Source organism: Pteropus medius, unplaced genomic scaffold (assembly GCF_902729225.1).
Source record: "Pteropus medius unplaced genomic scaffold, Ma_sr-lr_union100, whole genome shotgun sequence".
Classification (NCBI taxonomy): Eukaryota; Metazoa; Chordata; class Mammalia; order Chiroptera; family Pteropodidae; genus Pteropus; species Pteropus medius.
Genome location: NW_024349798.1, coordinates 6,757,382 through 6,765,244, shown reverse-complemented (window position 1 = coordinate 6,765,244; position 7,863 = coordinate 6,757,382). Strand labels below are relative to the sequence as shown.

Below are 7,863 nucleotides of genomic sequence, written 5' to 3'. Positions count from 1 at the left end.
AAAGATTAATAAAACCAAGAGCTAGTTCTTTGAAAGGATAAACAAAATTGATAAACCCTTAACCAGACTAATCAAGGGAAAAAGAGAGAGGACTCAAACAAATAAAATCAGAAATGAAAGAGGAGAAGTAACTACAGACTCCACAGAAATACAAAAGATCATAAGAAAATACTACGAGCAATTAGATGCCAACAAATTGGACAATCTGGAAGAAACGGATACATTCCTAGAAACATTCAATCTCCCAAGACCGAGTCAAGAAGAAACAGAAAATCTAGACTAACCAATTACCACCAACAAAACTGAATCAGTAATCAAAAAACTTCCCCCAAAAAAAGTCATTGACTGACTGACTTTATAGGTGAATTTTACCAAACATTCAAAGAAGAATTATTCTACGGCCATACCACCCCGAATACACGCGATCCCGTCTGATCTTGGAAGCTAAGCAGGGTCATGCCTGGTTAGTACCTGGATGGGAGACCACCTAGGAAGACCAGGTGCTGTAGGTGTTAAAAAAAAAAAACTTAAGAATTCAAAGAAGAATTAAACCTATTCTTCTCAAACTATTCCAAAAAATTCAAGAAGGAAATCTCCCTAATTCTTTTTATGAAACCTCCATTACCTTAATTTTAAAAGACATTACCAAAAAAAAAAAAAAAACTATAGGCCAATATCCCTTATGAATATTAATGCAAAAATCCTCAACAAAATATTAGTAAACTGAATTCAGCGATACATTAAAAATATTATACATGATGATCAAATTGGATTTATTCCTGGGATGCAAGGTTGGTACAATATCCGCAAATCAATTAATGTGATACACCACATCAACAAATTGAAAGATAAAAATCATATGATCATATCAATAGATGGAGAAAAAGCATTTGACAAAATCCAGCATCCATTTATAATAAAAACTCTCAGCAATGTGTTAATAGAGACAACATAACGCAACATAATAAAGGTCATATATAACAAACTTACAGCTAACATCATACTCAATGGAGAAAGGATAAAAGCATTTTCCTTAAAATCGGGAAAAACACAACGATGACTACTTTCACCACTTATGTGAATTAGACATCTAGCCACAGCAATAAGACAAGAAAGAGAAATCAAAGGTATCCAAATTGGAAGAAAGAAGTAACTGTCATTATTTGCAGATGACATGATATGATACAGAGGGAACCATAAAGATGCCACAAAAATATAAAAAAAACTTAGAACTAATCGATGAATTCAGTAAACTAGCAGGATACAAAATGAATACTCAGAAGTCAGTTGCATTTTTAGACATTAATGATGAACTTTCAGAAAGAGTAATTAAGAAAATAATCCCATTTACAAATGCATCGAAAACAATAAAATACCTAGGAATCAAGTGAACCAAGGAGGTAAAAGACCTGTTCTCAGAAAATTATAAATCATTGAAAAAAGAAATTGAAAAAGATACAAATAAATGTATACACTGTGCTCATGGGTAGGAAGAATCAACATTATTAAAAAAGCCATACTACCCAAAGCTCGATAGATTCGATGCAATCCCTATAAAAATACCAATGGCATTTTTTGAAGAACTAGAACAAATAATCCTAAAATTTATGTGGAACCATAGAAGATCCCAAATAGCCATGGCAATCTTGAGAAAGAAGAACAAAGTTGGAGGTATCACACTCCCTGATATCAAACTATACTACAAGTCTACAGTAATCAAAACAGCATGGTATGGGCATAAAAACAGATACATCGATCAATGAAACAAAATAGAGAACCCAGAAATAAATCCACGTCTATATGCTCATTTAATATATGACAGAGGAGGCAAGAATATACAATGGAGTAAAGAGAGTCTCTTCAATAAATGGCGTTGGGAAAATTGGACAGATACATGCCAAAAAAAAAAAAAAAGAAAGAAAGAAATTGGACCACCTTCTTACACCATATACAAAAATAGACTCAACATGGATTAAAGATTTAAACGTAAGACCTAAAACCATAAAACTTCTAGAAGAAAACATAGGCAGTAAACTCTCTGATATTGCTAACAGTAATTTCTTTTTAGATATTCCTCTTGGGCAAAGGAAACAAAAGAAAAAATAAACAAATGGGAGTATATCAAACTAAAAAGTTTTTGCACAGCGAAGGAAACCATCGACAAAATGAAAAGACAAGTTGCTGAATGAGAGAAGATATTCACTTATGATACACTTGATAAGGGGTTAATATCCAAAATATATAAAGAACTCATATAACTCAACAAAAGAAAATAACAAATAATTCAATTAAAAAATGGGCAGAAGACCCGAATAGATATTTCCCCAAAGAGGAAATACAGATGGCCGATAGACATATGAAAAGATGCTCAAGGTCACTAATCATCAGAGAAATGCACATGAAAACCACAATGAGATATCATCTCACACCTGTCAGAATGGCTATCATCAATAAATCAAAAAACAAGTGTTGGCAAGGATGTGGAGAAAAGGGAACCCTCATACACTGTTGGTGGGATTGCAAAGTGATAGAGCCACTATGGAAAACAGTCTGCAAGTTCTTCGAAAAATTAAAAATGGATTTATCTTTTGACCCAGCAATTGCACTTTTGGGTATTTATCCAAAGAAAACCAAAACGATAATTCGTAAAGATCTACGCATCTCTAAGTTCATAACAGTGCTATTCACAGTAGCCAAGATATGGAAGGGACCTAAATGCCCATCAATAGACAATTGGATAAAGAAGTTATGGTTCATATATACAATGGAATACTACTCAGTCATAAAAAATAAAATAAAATCCTACCGTTTGCAACGACATGGATAGACCTAGAGATTATTATGCTGAGCGAAATAAGTCAGACAGAGAAAGATAAATACCACATGATTTCATTTATATGCAGATTCTAAAGAACGAAAAGAACAAACTAATCAAAAACAGACTCACAAATATAGAGGATAATCTGGTGACAGCCAGAGAGGAGGGGGTTGCAGGGCTGGGAGAAAGGGGTGAAGGGTTAAAGAAGTACAAATTAGTAGTTGATAGATGGTCACGGGGATGGGGAGCATGGCATAGGAAATGCAGTCAGCAGCAATGGAATGGCTAGGTGGAGATCCAGAGGGAAAATAAAGTATTTAGGGAGATCATTTCATAAACTATATAAATGTCTAACCAATGTACTGTATAGTTAAAACTAATAATAAAATGAAATGCTAAAAAAAAAAAAACACTGATCATCTAGGTTAACATGATGTACTGGTATTTTAATTTCAATATGGCACTACTTTATATTTTATTATTCATTTCTAAGATGAAATATAAAATTTGATTTTATTATTATTAAAAATTCCAACTACTGAAAAAAAATTTGCAAATCAAATCTAGCATTATATAAAAAAGATAATACATCATAACCAAATGAGGTTTATCTCAGGAATCCAAAGTTGGTTCAACATTCAAAAAGCAATTAGTGTAATTCATCACATGAAAAAAAAATGAGAAAAATCATATGATTTTTCTCAATGGATACAGGAAAAACATTTTACAAAATTTAACACCCATTCACGATGTATTTAAAAAGCATTCATCCAACTAGAAATAGAAGGAAACATCCTCCATTTGATAAAGAGCATCTATTTAAAAACCTATAGCTAACAGCATATTTAATGGTAAAACAACACTTTTTCCTTAAGATCAAGAATAAGGCAAGAATGTCTAGTATCACCGCTTCTATTCAACATTTTTCTAGAAGCCCTAGTTAATATTATAGGGCAAGAAAAATAAATAAAAGGCATAAAGATTACAAGGGAAAGAAATAAAACTGTCGGTATTTGCAAATAATATGATTGTGTACATAGGAAAACGTATAAAAGCTACAGAAAGCTCACCAAAATTAATGAGTTTAGCAATATTTCTAGGTACATGGTCAATATATAAAAGTCAACTAAGTTTTTGTATACTAGCAATGAACAACTGGAAAGTAAAATTTAAAAACAACACCATTTAAAATAGTATTAAAAGACATCAAACAGGAATAAATCTGAAAGATTTACGAGACCTCTCCACCCAAAATTACTTAAAGAAGACCTAAATAAATGAGCTTAAGAGGGAAAATACAAAATATTTAAGACATTAGCACCTAAGAGAGTTTGTTCTTGACATAGTCATAAAAACGAGAGAGAATTAAAAAGGGAATTACTTTATCACATTGTAACTGAACTATTATTTATTGCCCAGTCTGCGTAGCACCTACAATCAGCTTTTGGTCCACCTAAAACCTCATTGCATGCAACCAGTAACTTTTGTCCCAGAGTGAGAAACACTGGCCTCAAGTCAAAATTCCTTCATTGAATTCTGAGCAGCTTGAGGACCAGGGATGCGTGTTACTGGTTTTTACATCATTTCTGGAACCAAGCACAATATCTGGCCCAGAGCGTTAACATATTTTTTCATCAAATGGATTCAGTGAGTACTGGATAAACAAACACCCTCTCCAGTGGGAAAGTGGAATACAGTGGAGATGCAGGCTTTTTAAACAGGAAGGGAGGCTGTCTCCCACTCTTCTAGTGAAGAACTCTAAGTGAAGAAGAGACCAAAGCTACAGAGGCCACCAGAGACATAGTCTCTCAAAGATATCTTGAACTTGGATCAAGACACTGTTTTTTTTTTTTTAATATAACATCCAACTTTAACACCCAGTAATTTAGTGCATGCTTCGAATGAGTCGAACTAGAAAAGGACACAGAGACCAGAGTTAGATCTCCAAGGTGGGCTGACAGAGGGATCTGTGAGAATAGAGGTATGACAGAGGGATCTGTGAGAATAGCATTGGGAGATCTCAGGAGGAACTTCGGGGCAGAGAAGGAGGAATCTTTCATAGCCAGGAGACCAATGACCGGTAATGACCTGATAATAATATTAGAAATGCTAATAGTGATAATAACAAATAACAATGAAGTTAATATTTATTAAGCCTTTTACTCTGTACCAAGTGCATCCTCCCATTTCACTTTCACCATTAGCCTATGAGGTAGGAAGCACAGTTATGTCCATTTTCTATATTGAAAACTAGGGCAAACTCCCACCTGCTGGTATTGACACATTTTGTATAATCTCTCCCCAGAAGTGTGCTTGGGACCAGCGACTCACTTCTAACCAAGAGACTATAGCAAGGGGAATGGAATGTTTGTGATTGTTAGATAAGATTATAAACCTGTCTTACTAAGAGACTCTTTGTCTGGCTGCTTTGGAGAAGCCAGCTGCCACACTGTGAGCTACCATCACGGAGAAGTCTCCGCAGGAGCTGAGAGAAGCCTCCAACCAGCAACCAGCAAGAAGCCAAGGCCAAGTCACAGCGTGCAAAGAATTGAATGCTGCCATCAGCTCAGAAACAGACTCATCACCACTTGAGCCTCAGAGTGAGAACACAGCCCAGCCAAAACCTTGAACTGCAGCCTTGTGAGACCCTGAGCATAAGACCCAGCTAAGCCACAGCTGGACTCCTAACCCATAGAAACTGAGCCATAAAGCTTGTGATAATATTGTTACAAAACAATAGACAAGTAACATAAAAACTGAGGCTTACTTCATTGACATAACTAAGGAAGACATAGAACTTGGATTTGAACTTGATTTCAGAGTTGTGCTCTCAGCCTACCCAGGGAGACCTGTCCTGGGAGGAAGTTATGCAGGGCTGTGATCACTCTCCTCTCTCTGCATAGGAGTTCCCTATACATGTGTCAAACACGTGACCCCTGTTACCTGTGCCAAATGCATTTCCAACAAGTGAAGGAACAATGTGTGTTCTCCTCCTTCACTGAGAGCTCCATTAAGAAAAGAATCATTTCTGTCTTGCTCATCCCATGTGAACACAGCAACAGTCTAGTGGCTGATACACAGAGGGGCCCAACTGTAAAATGAAATACAGGGTGAACAGTGAACTAAGAGTTTGCAGAAGTTCTCAGATCACTGTGCACCTAATAGTCGCCTGGGGTGCTCGTTAAATATGTGTGGTCCTACGCCCCACCCAAAACATTCTGACTTAATAGGTCAGAATTAGAGACGGAGAAGCTACACAGTTAACAAGGATCTCAGGGCATTTGATGTAGCTGGTCTTTAGACTGCACTGTAAAAATTACCCCCCAAAAAATGTGAAGGAAAATAGAAAGGCAGAGCCATGCTACAGGCTGGAAGTGAACACAAGCAAAACATGAAAGGGTCGATTCTAGGAAGAGAATCTTAAGCAGGAGTTCTGAGCCTCGGCTGCACACTAGAATCACCTGAGAGCTCTTCAAATCCCAGTGCCTGGGCTCCACACCCCAGACCAATTACTTTAGAACCTTTTGGGTTAGAGCACTGGTATTTTTTTAACTGAAGTAAAATGTATGCAACATAAAAGTCACCATTTTATTACAGTGTACATATAATTCAGTACTATTTAGAATATTCACTCTTGATCTAGTTCCAAAACATTTCCACCATGCCAAAAGGAAACCCATTAAGCAGTCACATCCCACTTCACTTCCCTCCAGGCTCTGACAACCACTAAGCTACTCTCTGTCTCAGCGGATTTGCCTACGCTGGGTATCTCATATAAACAGGATCATACAATATATACAGTAGACAAAAGTTGGAAACAGCCCACATGTCCATCAATGGATGAAAGGATAAACAAAATGTCTTTTCAAATGATGGAATATTATTCAACCTTAAAAAGGAATGAAGTACCTATACATGCTACAACATAAAAGAACCTCAAAATCACTACACTGAGTGAAAGAGATGTCAGTATATTTTCATCTCCTAGGGAATTCCAAGGTCCAGCCAAGGTAAAGACCCACTGGTCTAAGCAATGGATATAGTTCAGGCTGAACTAAATAAGGCAGTCAGGGGAGGGAAGGACATTTCATTGAGGACGATCACTTGTGGATGCCCAGCAGCTGAAGGGATAGGGGTGAGGTGTGACCACAGCAGAACCAGTCTCAGTGCATGGGGACACATTTTAGCTCCTCAGCCAGTTAATATGTTTCATGGGTTATCCTGTTCTAGGACAGAGGGGGCCAAGGAACCCAGCAAAAGGTCAGTGCCAAAAAAAGAAAACTAGTGCTATTTTCACCTGAGGTTTGAAGAGATCAGCCTTGACCCTAGCCATGGCCCAACCCAACTTGCCAAATTCCTTCTGAAATCTGAATGGATGCCACTCACTTCCAGAAAACCCAAAGCTCTGCCCCAAAGTCAAAGTGGGACACCGCAGGGTTCATTGAAGAGGAATGAGCTTTCAGAAACAACTCTGGAGTGCACACTAAACTGGAATCACCCCGACTGACTTCCCGTCCCAATGTCAGGGAAGTGACAGTGTTGGCGCTCCAGAGTCTATTTGCATCAGGTTTTAATGGGAAATGTGGCCGTATCACTCACAGGAAAAACAAATCGCAGCCCACACTGGAGCTGTGGCTTAATAACACGGCCAAGTGTTAGTCCAGGCTTTCCACAGCAATATTAAACCTGAGAAAATCAGCAGAGAAGCTCCCAGAAATATTTTTGACAAATGACTTGGGGAAAAACAACAGACTCCCCTCAGCCTTGTCTTCTCTGCATGAAGGGGCTCAGCTGGTAACGCCAAATGTGCTCATTGCTGGGGTCTTTCAAATCAAAGGAAGGTGAGCATCAAACCTCCTTCCACCACGGACCAAAATAATAACACTCGTGCAAATCTGAATGGATGTAACTCTCCCACAGGAATCCAGATTGTTTTAATATGCTTTCTCGGTAGCATTCCGTATTTCGCACAAAAGCAAATGAATATCCCTCTGTGATGAATTAAAACAAAAAATTAATAAGTTCAGGACATGGGTTGGGGGTGG

General features: G+C 37.4%; 1 pseudogene; it reads left to right on the top strand.

Moving 5' to 3' along the window:
• The first annotated feature begins 393 nt into the window (after window positions 1-393).
• LOC120620741 (uncharacterized) lies at window positions 394-512 on the top strand (annotated as a pseudogene).
• The last annotated feature ends 7,351 nt before the right edge of the window (window positions 513-7,863 follow it).